Raw genomic sequence first — 20,796 nt, 5'->3', positions numbered from 1 at the left:
TTTTTCGATTTTGTCGCACAATGATTTTTTTTTCCGTTTCGCCGTGCATTTTTGGGTAAAATGACTAATGTCACTGCAAAGTAGAATTGGCGACGCAAAAAATAAGCCATAATATGGATTTTTAGGTGGAAAATTGAAAGGGTTATGATTTTTTTAAGGTAAGGAGGAAAAAACGAAAGTGCAAAAACGGAAAAACCCTGAGTCCTTAAGGGGTTAAAGGAGTACTCCAGAGGCAAACACATTTTTTAGAATCATCTGGTGGCAGAAAGTTAAACAGATTTGTACATTACTCTATTTTAAAATCTTAATCCTTCCAGTACTTATCAGTTGCTGTATGCTCCACAGGAAGTTGTATTTCTTTCAGGAGTTCTTTTCTGTGTGACCACAGTGCTCCCTGCTGACTCCTGTCCAGAACAGGATATGTTTGCTTTGGGGATTTGCTTGTACTCTGGACAGTTCCTGATACAGACAGAGGTGTCAGCAGAGACCACTGTGGTCAGACAGAAAAGAACTTCAGAAAGAAATACAACTTCCTGTACAGCAGCTGATAGTACCAGAAAAGAAGATTTTTGTAATAGAAGTAATTTACAAACTTACATATACCTGTGGGGAAGGGGAGGGGGGGGGGGGGTTACTCTACATATACCTATGGGGAAGGGGGGGGGGGGGTTACTCTACATATACCTATGGGGAAGGGGAGGGGTTACTCTACATATACCTATGGGGAAGGGGAGGGGTTACTCTACATATACCTATGGGGAAGGGGGGGTTACTCTACATATACCTATGGGGAAGGGGAGGGGTTACTCTACATATATCTATGGGGAAGGGGAGGGGGGGTTACTCTACATATACCTATGGGGAAGGGGAGGGGGGGGGGGTTTACTCTACATATACCTATGGGGAAGGGGAGGGGTTACTCTACATATACCTATGGGGAAGGGGAGGGGTTACTCTACATATACCTATGGGGAAGAGGGGGGGATGTAGCTGCATATACATGTGGGAAAGAGGGGGTGTAACTGCATGTACACCTATGGGAAAGGGGGGGTGTAACTGCATATACCTATGGGAAAGGGGGGGTGTAACTGCATATACCTATGTAAAAGAGGGGGGTGTAACTGCATATACCTATGGGAAAGGGGGGGGTGTAACTGCATATACCTATGGGAAAGGGGGGGGGGTGTAACTGCATATACCTATGGGAAAGGGGGGTGTAACTACATATACCTATGGGAAAGAGAGGGGGGGGGTGTAACTGCATATACCTATGGGAAAGGGGGGGTGGTGTAACTGCATATACCTATGGGAAAGGGGGGTGTAACTGCATATACCTGTGGGAAAGGGGGGGTGTAACTGCATATACCTATGGGAAAGAGGGGGGTGTAACTGCATATACCTATGGGAAAGGGGGGGGGGGTGTAGCTCTGCATATACCTATGGGAAAGAGGGGGGTGTAACTGCATATATCTATGGAAAAGGGGGGGGGTGTAACTGCATCTGCATATACCTATGGGAAAGGGGGGGATGTGACTGCATATACCTATGGGAAAGGGGGGGGGGTGTAACTGCATATACCTATGGGAAAGAGGGGTGGGGGTGTAACTGTATATACCTATGGGAAAGAGGGGTGGGGGTGTAACTGCATATACCTATGGGAAAGAGAGGGGGGGGTGTAACAGCAAATACCTATGGGAATGAGGGGGGTGTAACTGCATATACCTATGGGAAAGAGGGGGGGGTGTAGCTCTGCTTATACCTATGGGAAAGAGGGGGGGGGGGGTGTACCAGCTTATACCTATGGGAAAGAGGGGAGGGGAAGGTAACTCTGCCTATACCAATGGGGGAGAGGGGGGAGGGGAATCTGCCTATACCAATGGGAAAAAAAGTGGTTTAACTCTGCCTATACCTATGGGAAACGGGGGGAGGGGGGTTTTAACTCTGCCTATAACTAGGGGGAGAGGGGGTGGGGGGACTCTGCAGCCTATACCTAAGGAGAAAGGGGGGTTAACTCTGTTCCTATACCTATTGGGAAGGGGGTTTAACTCTGCTGCCTATACCTACAGGGAAGGGGGGCTACCTAACCTTATACCTGGATGCCTAACTACTTACCTACATACCCAGCTGCCTAACTATGTACATACCTGGCCTTCATACATGGCTGCCTAACTACCTAGCTAGCCCCCTACCTACCTAACTTGTCACCTACCTACATATCTGGCTTCCTGATTTACCTACCTAGTTACCTATTTACCAAACAAAGGGTCCGTCCCGGGTGCCAAATGCTCTAGGTACGCCCCTGGTCTACCATTCACCCTTCAAATGCCATGATTAATAATGAACACAGCATTCAAAGTAGCTGCAGGGTTTGAGGGGGTCTGATGAGTCATGAAAGTGGCAGAATTCTTCTTACATTCTCCATACTGCTCTTCCAGGATCCATTTGTACAGTCTGTTTTCCGGCAGACTATACAAATGTATCGCAGATCACATTGATCAGTGCTGCGCCAATGCATACCACCGAACAGAAATAGCAATCAATAAATAGTATCCTGTGGGGACTTAAAAAGTAAAAAAAAAAAAAAGAGAATAAGCCCCTACCCTAATAAGAAATTAAATCACCTATTTTTCGTTTTTTATTAAAACTTACTTTAAAAGAAAAACAATATATTTAATATTACCCTAAATATAATGTTAATGATCTTGAACAGCGTAAACATAGAAAAGTCCAACATTGCTGATTTTTTGTCAAATTTAATAAAAAGTGACCAAAAAGTTAAATATACACAGAAGTGGTATCAATATAAATTACAGCGCACAACGGGAAAAAATGAGCCCTCCTACAGCTCCGTATACAAAAAATAAGAAAGATAGAGGGGATCGGCAGATCATAATTTTAAACATACTTATTTTTAGCTAAATAAATAAAGTTTGACTTTTTTTCAAAGCAGTCGAATAATAGAAAAGTGCGTAAACATGGATATCATTTTATGCGTATTGACCCACAGAATAAAGAGAACATGTCACTTGTTGCAAAATTGCAGTTTTCTTCTCTATATTCCGCCACAAATAATAATAATAATAATAATATATATATATATATATATATATATATATATATATATATTTTATTTTTTTTGCATTGTGCTGTACATTAAATGAAAGGTGTCATTACGAAGTATATATAATAGGTTGAGCAAAAACAAGTGTTCACCTTTGTTATGTCGTCTGCTACTTACTACAGTGTGTCCCAACCAGGAAGCTTCTAGCTATTGCAAAACTACAACACCCAGCATGGCCGGACAGCCAAAGGCTGTCCGGCCATGCTGGGTGTTGTAGTTTGGAAACAGCTGGAGGCACTCTGCTTGGGGAGCAATGACTTACTACAACTGGTGGAGTTACAAAGTAGTGTACAATATATATATATCCAGTGAAGTGAAGTATAAATGCATGACCGCCACAGCTAACAGCATCCGCTAGGGGGCGTAGGTCGCTAGTAAACATCCCCAGATATGAAAAGTTCTTTACAACTTCTCTCACGGACTGTCCTGACCTCTCCGGTGAACTATATCGGTCTTCATAAGGGAATTAGAAACACATAAAAATAATCTCCGTGCGTTGTCTACGGAACACAGAGTGCAAACGCCCTTGACAAAAATGGCGCTCTCTGACAGACCAGAAACTTCATTTCCCATGACCCTCCGGGATGGGGAAACTCCATCCCAGTCTCCTCCGCGGCACTCGGGCTCCCCCTGCTGATTGCAGCTAACTCCGTTTTGACAGGAGCCGGTGACAGGGGGCGGGAGAGACGGCCGAGAGAGGTGAGCAGACGGCGGGGATCTAAGGCTGTCGTCGGGCACAATCACCGATCACATTGGGAATTTCTATAAAGCTCCAGAGAGAACGCGACTGTCAGGTAACCTTATCTGTGCCCGGTGACCTTCAGGGGGGACACAGCAGCGGAGTCCCGGGAACCGAGCCGGGGTCTGAGTGCACAGTATCTTCGCCGCCACCGCCGTGGGCTACAGTGTGTAGACGGGACTGGCACTGGGCACGGGAGTCACCCGGGTAGTAACGGGGAGTGCCCGAGGGGGAGGAGCTCCGGTGACACCTGTCATCACAGGGACACATCCGGGCTCAGCCGAGGTTATTGGGGTCACGGCTGGTTGTTGTGGGGCGCGATCACGTGTCCATACGTGGTGTGTGAAGGATCGGGCACTGACAGCACTGGCCGGAGGGGACACAATCGCATCATCCACATCTGATGACCCAGATCCCACTCATCGTGTCACATTCTAGTCAGGGAGATCTAGTGACACATGAGATCACTCCAGGAGAGCTGTCACATTCTAGTCAGGGAGATCTAGTGATACATGAGATCATTCCAGGAGAGCTGTCACATTCTAGTCAGGGAGATCTAGTGATACATGAGATCACTCCAGGAGAGCTGTCACATTCTAGTCAGGGAGATCTAGTGATACATGAGATCACTCCAGGAGAGCTGTCACATTCTAGTCAGGGAGATCTAGTGATACATGAGATCATTCCAGGAGAGCTGTCACATTCTAGTCAGGGAGATCTAGTGACACATGAGATCACTCCAGGAGAGCTGTCACATTCTAGTCAGGGAGATCTAGTGATACATGAGATCATTCCAGGAGAGCTGTCACATTCTAGTCAGGGAGATCTAGTGACACATGAGATCACTCCAGGAGAGCTGTCACATTCTAGTCAGGGAGATCTAGTGATACATGAGATCATTCCAGGAGAGCTGTCACATTCTAGTCAGGGAGATCTAGTGATACATGAGATCACTCCAGGAGAGCTGTCACATTCTAGTCAGGGAGATCTAGTGATACATGAGATCATTCCAGGAGAGCTGTCACATTCCAGTCAGGGAGATCTAGTGACACATGAGATCACTCCAGGAGAGCTGTCACATTCTAGTCAGGGAGATCTAGTGATACATGAGATCACTCCAGGAGAGCTGTCACATTCTAGTCAGGGAGATCTAGTGATACATGAGATCACTCCAGGAGAGCTGTCACATTCTAGTCAGGGAGATCTAGTGATACATGAGATCATTCCAGGAGAGCTGTCACATTCTAGTCAGGGAGATCTAGTGACACATGAGATCACTCCAGGAGAGCTGTCACATTCTAGTCAGGGAGATCTAGTGATACATGAGATCACTCCAGGAGAGCTGTCACATTCTAGTCAGGGAGATCTAGTGACACATGAAATCACTCCAGGAGAGCTGTCACATTCTAGTCAGGGAGATCTAGTGACACATGAGATCACTCCAGGAGAGCTGTCGCATTCTAGTCAGGGAGATCTAGTGATACATGAGATCACTCCAGGAGAGCTGTCACATTCTAGTCAGGGAGATCTAGTGATACATGAAATCACTCCAGGAGAGCTGTCACATTCTAGTCAGGGAGATCTAGTGACACATGAGATCACTCCAGGAGAGCTGTCACATTCTAGTCAGGGAGATCTAGTGATACATGAGATCACTCCAGGAGAGCTGTCACATTCTAGGATGAAAGGGATCTACATAACCTTGTTGTGACAAGCATTCGAAGCAGAATGTCGTCCCCATGTGAACAGCGCTTTACTTGAATTTCACTGTTTCCCAACTAGTGTGCCTCCAGCTGTTGCAAAACTACCACTAAGGCTCCCGGGCATGCTGGGAGTTGTAGTTTTGCAACAATTATAGGCACACTGCTTTTGGAAACTCTAGAGCCCTTTCATTCTGGACATTAGAATACACCAATGTCCTCTCTAGAACACATCAGATTACTTTACCTGGAATAGTGACACTAGTGAGACATTTTATGTCTGAGTAGTTGTCCTGATCCCTCTTTTACTGGGCCCCGATAATAACCCGGGTCTGGTTCCTTGCTGCACTGTAGAGTGATCAGCCACTTCACCTGAGTGTGTGGATGGAGTGGATGTCACTTTCTCTGTGTATTTCTATAGAGCAAGTGACATCCACTCCATCCACACACCCAGGTGAATGGGCTGGTCACTTGGACGCACAGTGAAGACATACACCAGTGTCTCTAACTGTTGCAAAACTGCTACACCAAGCATGCCTGGATAGTCAAAGGCTGCCTGGGCATGCTGGAAGTTGTAGTTTTGCAACAGTTGGAGGCTCCCTGTTTGAGAAACACTGCCTTAAACATTGTGACCATAGCTGTTAGAGGAACCCTTTAGTAGACATCTAGTCCTCCCATACACATCAGTGGTAGGCTTGTGTTTGTAATATGATAGAGGGGAATAAGGCTATGTTCACATGGCGGAATGTGCTGCTCGGAAATTCTGCTGCAGAATTCTGCTGATTTCAATGGTATCCTGCTGCACTGTGCACACCGCAGAATTTCCGCAGCAGATGCTTCTGCCACAGAAATCCTGATTCCGGTGTCTGCAGAAACATTAAACCTAAAAAATTAGGATTCCGTTCAAAAATACATTGGCGTCTATGTTTCCCAGCTGTCCTGGCAACCGCTGCATCAAGTAAATGTGCAGAATGTCCACCCGGCAGACATTCAGCACATTTTTGGCTATGTGAACATGGCCTAAGAAGGGTATGTCAGTGGCTTATTTCTTGAGGGAACAAAGAATTGGGGGGGGGTCCTATGTGTTCCTATAAACTGTTGCGACTCCAGACGTATGCAAGGACTAACTGTAGCCAGGACATGTGGCCTTGAGAGAGTCCTGACCTGATGGATCTGTGGACGTGAGATCTGTTTTCAGTGAGAATTCTGGGCTAGGTCCATCTTATCAGGACCTTGACTATGTGATTCATGTCATTGGAGTGTAGGAAATAGTTGTGGTCCTGGGTGTATTTGCTGCCACCGTATTTATATTATTAGGACAGAATGAAACAAAATGAAGCATCTGTTTATAGAGATGTGAGAAACATTTGCAGAACAGGAGTGTTGTGCAACATCTGTCCTGTGATTGCGACAGAACTGGAATTATTATGTGCACCCCTCACAGGCCCGCTACGGTGTGTGCAGACTGGGGCTCCTTAAAGGGGAAGGTGCAGAATAAGGGCCACCTGCCAAGCAAATACATCTTCTTAAAATTATCTGATCAAACATTAATGTATGACAATAAATATCAGTGATCTGTTTTACTTTGCTCTATATCCACTAGGGATGATTTACAGATTGTCCTTCAAACAGGGCCGTGATGGGGATAAGGATTCACGTGATAGGTTCCCTTTGACGACAGATAAATGGTTTACACATTTATTTACTGACTTTAATTGAGACAGACCACCCATGTCCTGCAAGATCTTGGGATAAGTGGGGTCCTAGCAGTCAGATTTCCATTTTTGTGGGCAAACCCTTAACCACACGGTGGTGCAGATATATTTAAACAAAATGTGAAAAAGGGTACAGGTATGTTCCCCCTACAGTGTGTGGTTGTCATGCTTTTTCCCATGACTGACAAGTTTCATTTTGGAGAGCAGCTGAAGATGTACGGCATTAACTTAAGGCTGGTACAGTATTCTCTACTACTGTAAGATCGGAGCCGTTGCACCACATACAAGAGTTTTCACCACCCTGATTTGACCAATGATTGTACCAGCTATGTATATTTGGTGTATGGGGCTATGACAGCTTTAAAGGGGTACTCCACTGGAAAACATTTTTTTTTAAATCAACTGGTGCCAGAGCGTTAAACAGATTTGTAAATTACTTCTATTAAACAATCTTAATCCTTCCAGTACTCATCAGCTGCTGTTATGATCTACAGGAAGTTCTTTTCTTATGAATTTCCTTTCTGCCTGACCACAGTGTTCTCTGCTGACACCTCTGTCCATTTTAGGAACTGTCCAGAGCAGGATAGGTTTTCTATGGGGATTTGCTCCTACTCTGGACAGTTCCTAAAATGGACAGAGGTGTCAGCAGAGAGCACTGTGGTCAGGCAGAAAGGAAATTCAAATATAAATGAACTTCCTGTGGATCATACAGCAGCTCATAAGTACTGGAAGTATTAAGATTTACAAATTTACAAATCTGTTCAACTTTCGGGAACCTGTTGATTTAAAAAAAAAAAAAAAATGTTTTCCAGTGGAGTACCCCTTTAAGGGTAGGAAAGATTCACACACACACACGTCATACTTTTATTTGGTAGCTTTGAATCTTAGTGCTGCCTTTACTTTAAATTACTTCATTATTTAATCTAGTAATGATTTATTTGTTTCAGCAATATATGGATCAAAACATCTATCAGTTTTAAATCATACATATACAGTGGTCCCTCAACATACGATGGTAATTTGTTCCAAACGAGCCATCGTTTGTCGAATCCATCGTATGTTGAGGGATCCATGCAATGTAAAGTATAGGAAGCTGTACTCACCTGTCCCCGCCGCTCCGGACCAGGTCCTCACCGCTTCCGATGCTGTCCCAGGGGCTCCCGATGCTGTCCCGCTGCTCCTGCGTCTTCTTCGCAATCTTCCGGCTTCTTCCGCATCTTCTGCAGGGTCTGGGCCTCGCTTTCTGGTGACGTTATTACGCTGCTGTGCCGGCACGACGTGTGTAGTGACGTAATAACGACGCCAGAAAGTGAGGCTCGAACCCTGGAGAAGATGCAGAAGACGCCGGAGGATCGCGAAGTGGACCTGGAGCAGCGGGAATAGGTAGGCGAACCTGCCCGGGATGCTTAAACTGCTATCCGACAGCAGCTTAAGCATTTTGCGCTGTCGGATAGCAGTTAATGCGATGGCCCCGACATATAAAAGGATCGTATGTCGATGCTGACATCGACATGCGATGGCCTCTGAGAGGCCATCGTATGTCGATTTCATCATATGTCGGGGCCATCGCAGGTCGGGGGGTTACTGTACTGATAGTGTACCTGTCATTTTAAAACATAAAAAAACAAAAAAAACTGCCTGGCTTTGTTACAATAACTCTTCAGAGTTGATTTTAGTTCTCTCACTGCTACTATTAAGCCCCCCATTTTGCCCAGCTATATTTTATTTTCTACATTTCAGGGGGCCGGACCAGAGCTAGTCTGCTTGCCAGCCATACACACACGGGACAGACTTAATAAGCTGTCTAAATGAAAGACTGTCTTTGTTGCCCATGTCAACCAGTTACAGTGCAGCTATAATTTCTCAATAGCATAATGTGAAATGAAAGCTGTGCTGCGATTGGTTGCTAAGGGCATAATAAACAGACTTTATTTTAGACAGCACAATAAATCTTCCCCACAGTTATATAATTTCCTTTAGTTGTCTGGCCAATCACAGCACAGCACCAAGGCCTTACTGCAATGCCACAATCTAATGCTGTGAAACGTACACTAAACAAGCTTACACTGTGTTGGGGTATCATTTACACAATACACTACTATAAATGGCATGTGGAGAGAGAAGGGGTTGCTGATGCACTGGCTTTGCAAGGTGCTATGTAAGAAGGGTAGTTGTTGAAAACGTCAGTGACCATTTAACGTATTGGGTATTGCAATGTGACAGAAGCTTGGAATGTAGAATAGCTCTCGACTCTATCTTCCACATAAAAATGTTGTGAGGCGAGTTCAGGACTGCCATGTATCTATTCTTCTCTTCTCCAGCCTGTGTGAGCTGTCATCCAAGGATTCTTACCCCTCTGTCCATTATCTTAGCTGGTGTGTAACCTCCTTACCCTCCGCTGTTATCTCTGACACTGAGAGAGCACAACATTTGTCTGATTGATTTATCTTAGTTTTCAGCTAAATGAAAGGAAATTTCTAACGAAGATTCTTTAGAATGTTGCATAATTTTACATTCAGGAAACAATAAAAATATAGGGGGAGATTTATCAAAGGATTTAGAGCAGTTTTTTTGCTTACAAAAGTCGCACGTGCGCCTAAGCAAATTTTTGTGTGACTTTTGGCTGTAGGCAAAAATGAACAAAAGAGCTTACTAAAGTACATTTTAGTTTTCACTTTGCAGTGGTCATGGATTTATCAAGTGCGAAAGTCGCACAAAAAGTCGCAACTGGCTCCAAAGCAGCGTACATGTAAGCCAGCCCGGACCTGGCTTACAAAACTTGCTTTGGAGAGCGGGATTTCATATTTCCCACTGGAAGCCGAGCTGGAGAGGGGCAGGTTAGATGGGCTGGAGGGGGGGGGGGGAGAGAGATGAGTTTTTGTAAAGGAAGAGGGCCATAAACGTACAAACCAATTTTTGTGTTTTTTTTCTTATCATTTCAGATCCGTGCATGCAGAGAACTTCTTCAGATTTGGTGGACTACGTCGATGACCATTTTTTTTTTGTAATATATTAATAAAATGGCTGACGAGGGCTTGTGGGGGAGTGTTTTTTGGAATTAAAGTTTTTAAAAAGTGTTGTTTTTTTTATTTCCTTTACAGGCTTAGTAGTGGAAGTAGTCTTATAGACGGAGTCCATTAATAAGCCAGGGCTTAGTGTTAGCCCCAAAACAGCTAGCGCTAACCCCAATTATTACCCTGGTACCCAACGCCACAGGGGTGTCAGGAAGAGCCGATACCAACAGGCCCGGAGCGTCAAAAATGGCGCTCCTGGGCCTAGGTGGTAACAGGCTGGCGTTATTTAGGCTAGGGAGGACCCTGGTAATGTCAGACTGTTGCTTCTTGGTTGGTATCTGGCTGATACTAAATATACAGTTAACCCTATGCGTTTAAAAAAACAAAAACAAAAAAAAACGCATAGGGTTCCCTGTATTTTCAATATCAGCCAGATACCAACCAAGCAGCAACAGCCAGGGTGGGCGAGGACCATTGTTATTGGCCCTCCCCAGCCTAAATAACGCCAGCCTGTTAATGCCTATGCCCAGGAATGCCATTTTTGATGCTCTTGGCCTGTTGGTACCGGCTCTTCCCGACACCCCTGTGGCGGTGGGTACCAGGCTAATATTTTGGGGGTTAGCGCTGTTTTTAGGGCTAACGGTAAGCCCCGGCTTAGTAATGGACTCATCTATAAGACAGCTTCCACTACTAAGCCTGTAAAGTAAATAAAAAAAACACAACACGTTTAAAAAAAATTTATTCCCAAAAACACTCCCCCACAAGCCCTCGTTAAACATTTTATTAATATTAAACAAAAAAAAAAGTGGTTCATCGTAGTCCACCGAATCTGAAGAAGTCCACAGGATACATGGATCTGAAATGAGAAGAAAAAACAAACAAACAAAAAATGGGTTAGTACATTCAGGGGGAAAAAAGTTGTAAATTTTTTTTAATAAACACACATTTTTTTTCACCGCTGCGACTTGAGGTGGGGTGACAAACTGGTGTTCTGAAGTCATTTATTGGTTTTTACTTATGTGTGCTAAAAAATGGTATTCAAAAGTGATTTAATGGTTTTTGCTTATGTAAGCCAAATGTATCAACCCCCTGTGATAGTATAATAAATATGTCACACATAAGGCTCCTTTCACACTGAGCATTCATCCGTTATTAAATGTCCGTTTTCTGTGTGAAAACGGATGTATAATAACGGATGAAATAAAGGGTGCTAACGGCTGAATAAATTCATTCATCCGTTAAGACCCGTTATAACATCCCTCATGTATGGCCGTAACACCTCTGCCTACAGACTCCCACAGCCGGGACTACTACTACTCCCATCATGGAACAGACTTCTTTCCATGATGGGAGTAGTAATTCCCTGGCTGCGGGAGTCTGCAGACAGCTGGGGAGGCGACATTAGTATTTCTACTACTATCCCCATCATGGAACAGACTCTGATCCATGATGGGGGTTGTAGTACAGGGGCTGAGGGATTGATCGCACCGGGTTTCACTTCTGAGACCCAATAAGTTATTAAGCATGGGAGCAGGCGGCATGGTCCGTGTGTTTTAACTTTCACTTTTGAATCCCCCGCGGGGAGCCCTGAATAGCCGGTACTGAGGAGCCATTCAGGGCTCTCCACTGGGTTTTTAAAATGAACATTGTGAGTGGCAGCGGGGGCCATATCTTTATTAAAAGCACTGTGGGGGGCAAGATATATAGTGCTGCAGGGGGGGGGCAGACATATAGCCTATATATCTAGCCCCCCAGCGCATTTATATTATGCCCCCCGCAGCGCATTAATAAAGATATGGCCCCGCCGACACATTTATAAATATATACCCCCCCTGCTGGTGCTTTTATAAATATATACCCTCCACTGGTGCAGTAATAAATATATACCCCCCACAACGCATGTATAATGTGCCCCCCCCCTGCAGCACATGCATAAGGTACCCTCCGCAGTGCATGTATAATATACCTTCGCGGCACAGCGCATCTATATACATATGCCACTGCAGCGCTATATTTGAAAAGCATTCTAGCAGCAGCATCGGCCGGCCCGAAATACTTTTCATACATAGCGCTGCAACGGCATATGTATATAGATGCGCTGAGGGGGGCATATAACGCTATATGTCTGCCCCCCCAACGCATCTATATACATATAACCCTGCAGCACTATGAATGAAAAGTATTTCTTTTAGCAGCGCATAGTGACATGCAGGGGTCTGTGCACTGAGGACAAGCAGGGGTCTGTATATTGAGGACAAGCAGGGCTCTGTGCACTGAGGACAAGCAGGGCTCTGTGCACTGAGGACAAGCAGGGCTCTGTGCACTGAGGACAAGCAGGGCTCTGTGCACTGAGGACAAGCAGGGCTCTGTGCACTGAGGACAAGCAGGGCTCTGTGCACTGAGGACAAGCAGGGCTCTGTGCACTGAGGACAAGCAGGGCTCTGTGCACTGAGGACAAGCAGGGCTCTGTGCACTGAGGACAAGCAGGGCTCTGTGCACTGAGGACAAGCAGGGCTCTGTGCACTGAGGACAAGCAGGGCTCTGTGCACTGAGGACAAGCAGGGCTCTGTGCACTGAGGACAAGCAGGGCTCTGTGCACTGAGGACAAGCAGGGCTCTGTGCACTGAGGACAAGCAGGGCTCTGTGCACTGAGGACAAGCAGGGCTCTGTGCACTGAGGACAAGCAGGGCTCTGTGCACTGAGGACAAGCAGGGCTCTGTGCACTGAGGACAAGCAGGGCTCTGTGCACTGAGGACAAGCAGGGCTCTGTGCACTGAGGACAAGCAGGGCTCTGTGCACTGAGGACAAGCAGGGCTCTGTGCACTGAGGACAAGCAGGGCTCTGTGCACTGAGGACAAGCAGGGCTCTGTGCACTGAGGACAAGCAGGGCTCTGTGCACTGAGGACAAGCAGGGCTCTGTGCACTGAGGACAAGCAGGGCTCTGTGCACTGAGGACAAGCAGGGCTCTGTGCACTGAGGACAAGCAGGGCTCTGTGCACTGAGGACAAGCAGGGCTCTGTGCACTGAGGACAAGCAGGGCTCTGTGCACTGAGGACAAGCAGGGCTCTGTGCACTGAGGACAAGCAGGGCTCTGTGCACTGAGGACAAGCAGGGCTCTGTGCACTGAGGACAAGCAGGGCTCTGTGCACTGAGGACAAGCAGGGCTCTGTGCACTGAGGACAAGCAGGGCTCTGTGCACTGAGGACAAGCAGGGCTCTGTGCACTGAGGACAAGCAGGGCTCTGTGCACTGAGGACAAGCAGGGCTCTGTGCACTGAGGACAAGCAGGGCTCTGTGCACTGAGGACAAGCAGGGCTCTGTGCACTGAGGACAAGCAGGGCTCTGTGCACTGAGGACAAGCAGGGCTCTGTGCACTGAGGACAAGCAGGGCTCTGTGCACTGAGGACAAGCAGGGCTCTGTGCACTGAGGACAAGCAGTGCTTTGTGCAGTGAGGACAAGCAGTGCTTTGTGCAGTGAGGACAAGCAGGGCTCTGTGCACTGAGGACAAGCAGGGCTCTGTGCACTGAGGACAAGCAGGGCTCTGTGCACTGAGGACAAGCAGGGCTCTGTGCACTGAGGACAAGCAGGGCTCTGTGCACTGAGGACAAGCAGGGCTCTGTGCACTGAGGACAAGCAGGGCTCTGTGCACTGAGGACAAGCAGGGCTCTGTGCACTGAGGACAAGCAGGGCTCTGTGCACTGAGGACAAGCAGGGCTCTGTGCACTGAGGGCAAGCAGGGCTCTGTGCACTGAGGACAAGCAGGGCTTTTTGCAGTGAGGCTCTGTGACACTCCACCAGCTCCCACAGCAGGATGATTGACAAGCCAGGAGCCTGCACAGAGCTCTGCTTATCCTGCCCTCACTTCTTGTATTTGGACTCCTCATAGACACACACAGGCAATAGCTGCAGGGACAGCATTTTTTTCACCCAAAAATATAAAAATATTTGAATCAATGTATATTACAAATATACATATAATAATTTAACCTGCATTATATCAAAAGTTTTTGTTAACAACAGGTACACTTTAAAGATTCTATAATGACGGGGATTGTTCCACATGACTGGCACTTAGCAAATTTGTTACCAATATTCAAAATGGGGTCAAAAATGTATCCTGGGAACTATAGGCCTGTAAGTTCAACATCTGATGTGGGTAAGATTTCTGAGGGTTTTCTGATATGCAATATGTTGGCACCCCTGAAATTGTTCAAGAAGATGAATTATTTCTCACAGAAAAGGATTGCAGTAATACATGTTTTACTATACACATGTTTATTCCCTTTGGGGAAGATTTATCAAAACCTGTCCAGAGGAAAAGTTGCTGAGTTGTCCATAGCAACCGATCAGATCGCTTCTTTTACTTTTGAAAAGGCAACTGAAAAATGAAAGAAGTAACCTGATTGATTGCTATGGGCAACTCAGCAACTTTTCCTCTGGACAGGTTTTGATAAATCTCCCCCTTTGTGTGTATTGTAACTAAACCAAAAAGGGAGAAAAAAAAAGCAAATTGGACATAATGTCACACCAAACTCCAAAAATGGTCTGGACAAAATTATTGGCACCCTTTCAAAATTGTGGATAAATAAGATTGTTTCAAGCATGTGATGCTCAATTAAACTTAGCTGCAAGTAACAGGTGTTGGCAATGAAAGCAGATACAAAGGAGAGAAGTTCACTTAGTCTTTGTATTGTGTGTCTGTGCTAAGCATGGACAACAGAAAGAGGAGAAGAGAACTGCCTGAGGACTTGAGAACCAAAATTGTGGAAAAATATCAACAATCGTAAGATTACAAGTCCATCTCCAGAGAGCTAGATTTGCCTTTTTTCACAGTGCACAACATTATCAAGAAGTTTACAACCCATGGCACTGTAGCTAATCTCCCTGGGCATGGACGGAAGAGAAAAATTGATGAAAAGTGTCAACGCAGGATAGTCCAGATGGTGGATAAGCAGCCCCAAACAAGTTCCAGAGATATTCAAGCTGTCCTGCAGGCTCAGGGAGCATCAGTGCCAGCGCAAACTATCCGTCAACATTTAAATGAAATGAAATGCTATGGCACAGAGAAATAAAAAAGCAAGACTACATTTTGCCAAAATGAACTTGAGTAAGCCAAAATCCTTCTGGGAAAACATCTTGTGGACAGAGGAGACCAAGATAAAGCTTTTTGGTAAAGCACATGGTTCTACTGTTTACCAAAAACGGAATAAGGCCTACAAAGAAAAGAACACAGTACCTACAGTGAAATGTGGTGGATGTTCAATGATGTTTTGGGGTCGTTTTGCTGCCTCTGGCACTGGGTGCCTTGAAAGTGTGCAAGGCATCAGGAAATCTGAGGATTACCAATGGATTTTGGGTCGCACTGTATAGCCCAGTGTAAGAAAGCTGGGTTTGCGTCCGAGATCTTGGGTCTTCCAGCAGGACAATGACCCCAAACATACATCTAAAAGCACCCAGAAATGGATGGCAACAAAGCACTGGAGAGTTCTGAAGTGGCCAGCAATGAGTCCAGATCTAAATCCCATTTAACACCTGTGGAGAGATCTTAAAATTGCTGTTGGGAAAAGGTGCCCTTCCAATAAGAGACCAGGAGCAGTTTGCAAAGGAAGAGTGGTTCATAAGAAGCTTATTGATGGTTATAGGAAGCGACTGATTTCAGTTATTTTTTCCAAAGGGTGTGAAACCAAATATTAAGTTATGGGTGCCAATACTTTTGTCCAGCCCATTTTTGGAGTTTGGTGTGACATTAGCCCTGATTTACTAAGAATGGAGTATTTTTCTTGGAGTGATTTCAGGTTTACTCTGAGTATTTTTCTCCCTGATTTACTAATCTGTTGCCCGTCTCTACTTTTTTTTTTCTGTCGCAGGGAAGTTATCTGTTGCCATTATCTGTTTTTTGTTTTGTTTATTAAGTTATTAAGCAGGGGAGCGGTCGGCATGCTCCTCCCCAGCCATATACAGTGTACGTTTATTTTTATTTATTTTTTAAATAGAAGAGCTGCGGTGGGGAAAGATATATAGAATTGCTGGGGGGAATGTATATGTCTGGCTCCCCACAGCTTCTATATATCTTGCCCCCTGCTGCGCTATATGTCTCATCCCCTGCCGCGCTATCATATACACACTGCAGCGCATGTATATATTTATTCCCCCGCTATCTTATGCTCCCTGCAGCGCATGTATATATTCCCCCCGGCGCTATCATATATATATGCCGCCCGCAGGGTGATCATAAGCTCCCGGCAGCGCTATCATTGACAAGCATTCTATTAGCAGTGCGTCTGGTCGGGAAGCCGCTGCCCTAATCGCTGCTAAAAGAATCCTTGTCAATGATAGCGCTTCAGAGGCATATGTGTATAGATGCGCTGTGGGGACCAGATAACGCTATATGTCTGGTCCCCACTACGCTTCTATACACATATGCCTCTGAAGCGCTATGATTGACAAGCATTCTATTAGCAGCGTATCTGGCTGGGAAGCCGGTGTGCGCTGCTAAAAGAATCTTTGTCATTCATAGCTTCAGAGGCATATGTGTATAGAAGCGAAGAGGGGACCAGACATATAGCGTTATCTGGTCCCCACAGCGCATCTATACACATATGCCTCTGAAGCGCTATCATTGACAAGGATTCTTTTAGCAGCTATTAGGGCAGCGGCTTCCCGACCAGACGCACTGCTAATAGAATGCTTGTCAATGATAGCGCTGCCGGGAGCTTATGATAGCGCTGCAGGCGGCATATATATATGATAGTGCCGGGGGAATATATACCGTATATATATATATATATATACATGCGCTGCTGGGGGCTTATGATCGCGCTGCGGGCGGCATATATATATATGATAGTGCCGGGGGAATATATACCGTATATATATATATACATGTGCTGCTGGGGGCTATCTATAAAAGTCCGATCAAAACAAAAATCATACCGATAAAAACTTCAGATCACGGCGCAAAAAATGAGTCCTCATCCCCTGTACGTGGAAAAAAAAAAAAGTTATAGGGGTCAGAAGAGGACATTTTTAAACGTATACATTTTCCTGCATGTAGTTATGATTTTTTCCAGAAGTATGACAAAATCAAACCTATATAAGTAAGGGATCATTTTAACCGTATGGACCTACAGAATAATGATAAGGTGTCATTTTTACCGAAATATGCGCTGCGTAGATACGGAAGCCCCCAAAAGTTTTAAAAAACTATTTGATCACAAATTTGGTCGCACAACCCGACAAAAAGAGCCGGGTTGTCCACTTTGCTTTTTTCCTCCCTTTTTTGGTTTAGTTCCAATACACACAAAGGAAATAAACATGTGTATAGCAAAACATGTGTTACTGCAATCCTTTTCTGTGAGAAATACTTCATTTTCTTGAAAAATGTCATCATTTACGGCCATGACTGTAACACAGCACCAACATGGGTTTATACAGGATTGGTCCTGTCAGACTAATCTGATCAGCTTCTATGAGGAGGTCAGTTATAGATTGGACTGGGGTGAAGCTGTGGATGTTATTTCTCTGGACTTTTCTAACGCATTTCATACTGTGGCACACCAATGTGGCAAATAACGTTTTATGTAGATAATTGCACTTGGGCAGTAAAAACCTGTGCAGAGGAAAAGACCAGTTGTCCATAGCAACCAATCAGATTTATTCTTTCATTTTTAACAAGGCCTCTTTTTCTTTGCACAGGACTTGATAAATATTCCCCCAAATGTACAATTATGTGCTAAATTATAAGACATTAGGTAAAACTACTACAGAAAAGAACTTGGGGATATTGGTGTACAGTAAACTAAACTTTAGTAATCTGTGACAGGCAGCGGCTTCCAAGGCTAACAAAGTCATGTGATGTATGAAGAGAGGCACATGACAAGAACATAGGGGGAGATTTATCAAAACCTGTGCAGAGGAAAAGTTACCTAGTTGCCCATAGCAGCCAATCAGATCGCTTCTTTCATTTTGCACAAGCTCTTTTAATAATAAAATAAGCAATCTGATTGGTTGCTATGGGAAACTGGGCAACTTTTTCTCTGCACAGGTTTTGATAAATCTCCCCCATAGTTTTGCCTCTGTATAAATCACTAGTCAGACCACATATGAAGTATTGTGTCCAATTCTGGGCACCTGTATATAAGAAGGACATGGCTGAACTTGGGGTTATTTAGTTTAGAGAAAAGACGTCTTTTGATTACAATGTACAAATATATAAATGGATAGTACAGAGATCTTTCTAGTGATCTTTTTGTATCTAGACCGGTAAACATGACAAGGGGGCATCCTCTACACCTAGAGGAAAGAAGGTTTCACCATCATCACAGGCAGATATTCTTTACTGTAAGAGCAGTGAGACTATGGAACTCTGTCACATGATGTTGTGATGTCTCAATCAAGTTCAAGGGGGCTGGATGTTTTTCTGGAACAATATAATATTACAAATTATGGATACTAGATTTATAGGTATAGAACAGGGATTTATTCTGAGCGCCATATTGGTTTTGGGAAGGAATTTTTCCTCTGTCATGAAGCAATTGGCTTCAGCCTCATGGGAGGTTTTGCCTTCCTCTGAATCAACACAGTGGGCGACATTTATCAAGACCTTCATATAAGAAATACCCCCCAAATGATCCCATTATAAAAACTGCACCCCTCAAAGTATTCAAAATTACTTTCAGATAGTGTGTTAACCAGTGTGTTAAAAATTGAAGATTTTGAATTTTCTACTACACTTTGCTGCTATTCCTGTGAAACACCTAAAGAGGTGTTTCACAGGAATAGCAGCAAAGTGAAGTAGAAAATGCAAAATCTTCATTTTTTACACTCTCATGTTCTTGTAGACCCAGTTTTTGAAATTTTACAAGGGGTAAAAGGAGAAAAAGCCCCCAAAAATTTGTAACCCAATTTCTCTCGAGTAAGGAAATACCTCATATGTGTATGTCAAGTGCTCTGTGGGTGCACTAGAGCAGTGGTTCTCAACCTTTTTGGCGACTGTACCCCCAAAGGCTGAAAGTATGTCCGCGGGTACCCCCTCGTACGGAACTTGCGCGCGAGGGGTACCCGCGGACAAAAGGCGTGTTCTTACCTTTATACTAATGCATCCCCCCTCCATCTTTATCCCCTTGTGTTATTATTCCCCCTCCATCTTTATCCCCTTGTGTTATTATTCCTCTTCCATCTTTATCCCCTTGTGTTATTATTCCACCCTCCATCTTTATCCCCTTGTGTTATTATTCCTCCTCCATCTTTATCCCCTTGTGTTATTATTCCCTTCTCCATCTTTATCCCCTTGTGTTATTATTCCTCCTCCATCTTTATCCCCTTGTGTTATTATTCCTCCTCCATCTTTATCTCCTTGTGTTATTATTCCCCCCTCCATCTTTATCCCCTTGTGTTATTATTCCTCCTCCATCTTTATCCCCTTGTGTTATTATTCCTCCTCCATCTTTATCCCCTTGTGTTATTATTCCTCCTCCATCTTTATCCCCTTGTGTTATTATTCCTCCTCCATCTTTATCCCCTTGTGTTATTATTCCTCCTCCATCTTTATCCCCTTGTGTTATTATTCCTCCTCCATCTTTATCTCCTTGTGTTATTATTCCCCCCTCCATCTTTATCCCCTTGTGTTATTATTCCTCCTCCATCTTTATCCCCTTGTGTTATTATTCCCCCCTCCATCTTTATCCCCTTGTGTTATTATTCTTCCTCCATCCTTATCCCCTTGTGTTATTATTCCCCCCTCCATCTTTATCCCTTTGTGCCATTATTCCTCCTCCATCTTTATCCCCTTGTGATGTTATTCCTCCTCCATCTTTACCCCCTTGTGTTATTATTCCCCCCTCCATCTTTATCCCCTTGTGTTATTATTCCTCCTCCATCTTTATCCCCTTGTGTTATTATTCCTCCTCCATCTTTATCCCCTTGTGTTATTATTCCTCTTCCATCTTTATCCCCTTGTGTTATTATTCCTCCTCCATCTTTATCCCCTTGTGATGTTATTCCTCCTCCATCTTTACCCCCTTGTGTTATTATTCCCCCCTCCATCTTTATCCCCTTGTGTTATTATTCCTCCTCCATCTTTATCCCCTTGTGTTATTATTCCTCCTCCATCTTTATCCCCTTGTGTTATTATTCCTCCTCCATCTTTATCCCCTTGCGCCATTATTCCCCCTTCCTATGATCCCCTTTTGCCATATCAGATAATAATGGTACAAGGGGATTAATATGGAGGGGGGGGGGGTGATTATCCCTCTCTCCATCTTATTCCCCTTGTGTCATTATTCCCCCCTCCCTCTGATCCCCTTTTGCCATTTCCCCCCTCCATCTTAATCCCCTTGTGCCATTATTATCCGATATGGCAAAAGGGGATCATAGGAAGGGGGAATGGCTCAAGGGGATTAAGATGGAGGGGGGATGAGGGAGAAATAAAGCACAAGGCATTAAAATGTAATGCCTTTTGCTTTATTACTTCCCCCACCCCACCCCCGCAGCCATTATCCCTCTCCCC

General features: G+C 44.7%; 1 protein-coding gene across 2 annotated transcripts in view; it reads left to right on the top strand.

Annotated features, from left to right (window-relative positions):
* The first annotated feature begins 3,142 nt into the window (after nucleotides 1-3,142).
* Nucleotides 3,143-20,796, top strand: part of TFEB (transcription factor EB) — an 88,939-nt gene continuing 71,285 nt past the window's right edge. The window contains exon 1 of one of the 2 annotated variants that reach the window (XM_056557756.1): nucleotides 3,143-3,820. The gene's annotated coding sequence lies outside the window, so the exon portion shown is untranslated. Of the gene's footprint in view, nucleotides 3,916-20,796 lie in introns of both variants that reach the window. The other variant, XM_056557755.1, reaches the window with a different exon arrangement.

The sequence above is a fragment of the Hyla sarda genome, chromosome 2, assembly GCF_029499605.1.
Source record: "Hyla sarda isolate aHylSar1 chromosome 2, aHylSar1.hap1, whole genome shotgun sequence".
Classification (NCBI taxonomy): domain Eukaryota; kingdom Metazoa; phylum Chordata; class Amphibia; order Anura; family Hylidae; genus Hyla; species Hyla sarda.
Note: the sequence above shows the minus strand (reverse complement) of the source record. Positions and strands in the feature narration are given on the sequence as shown.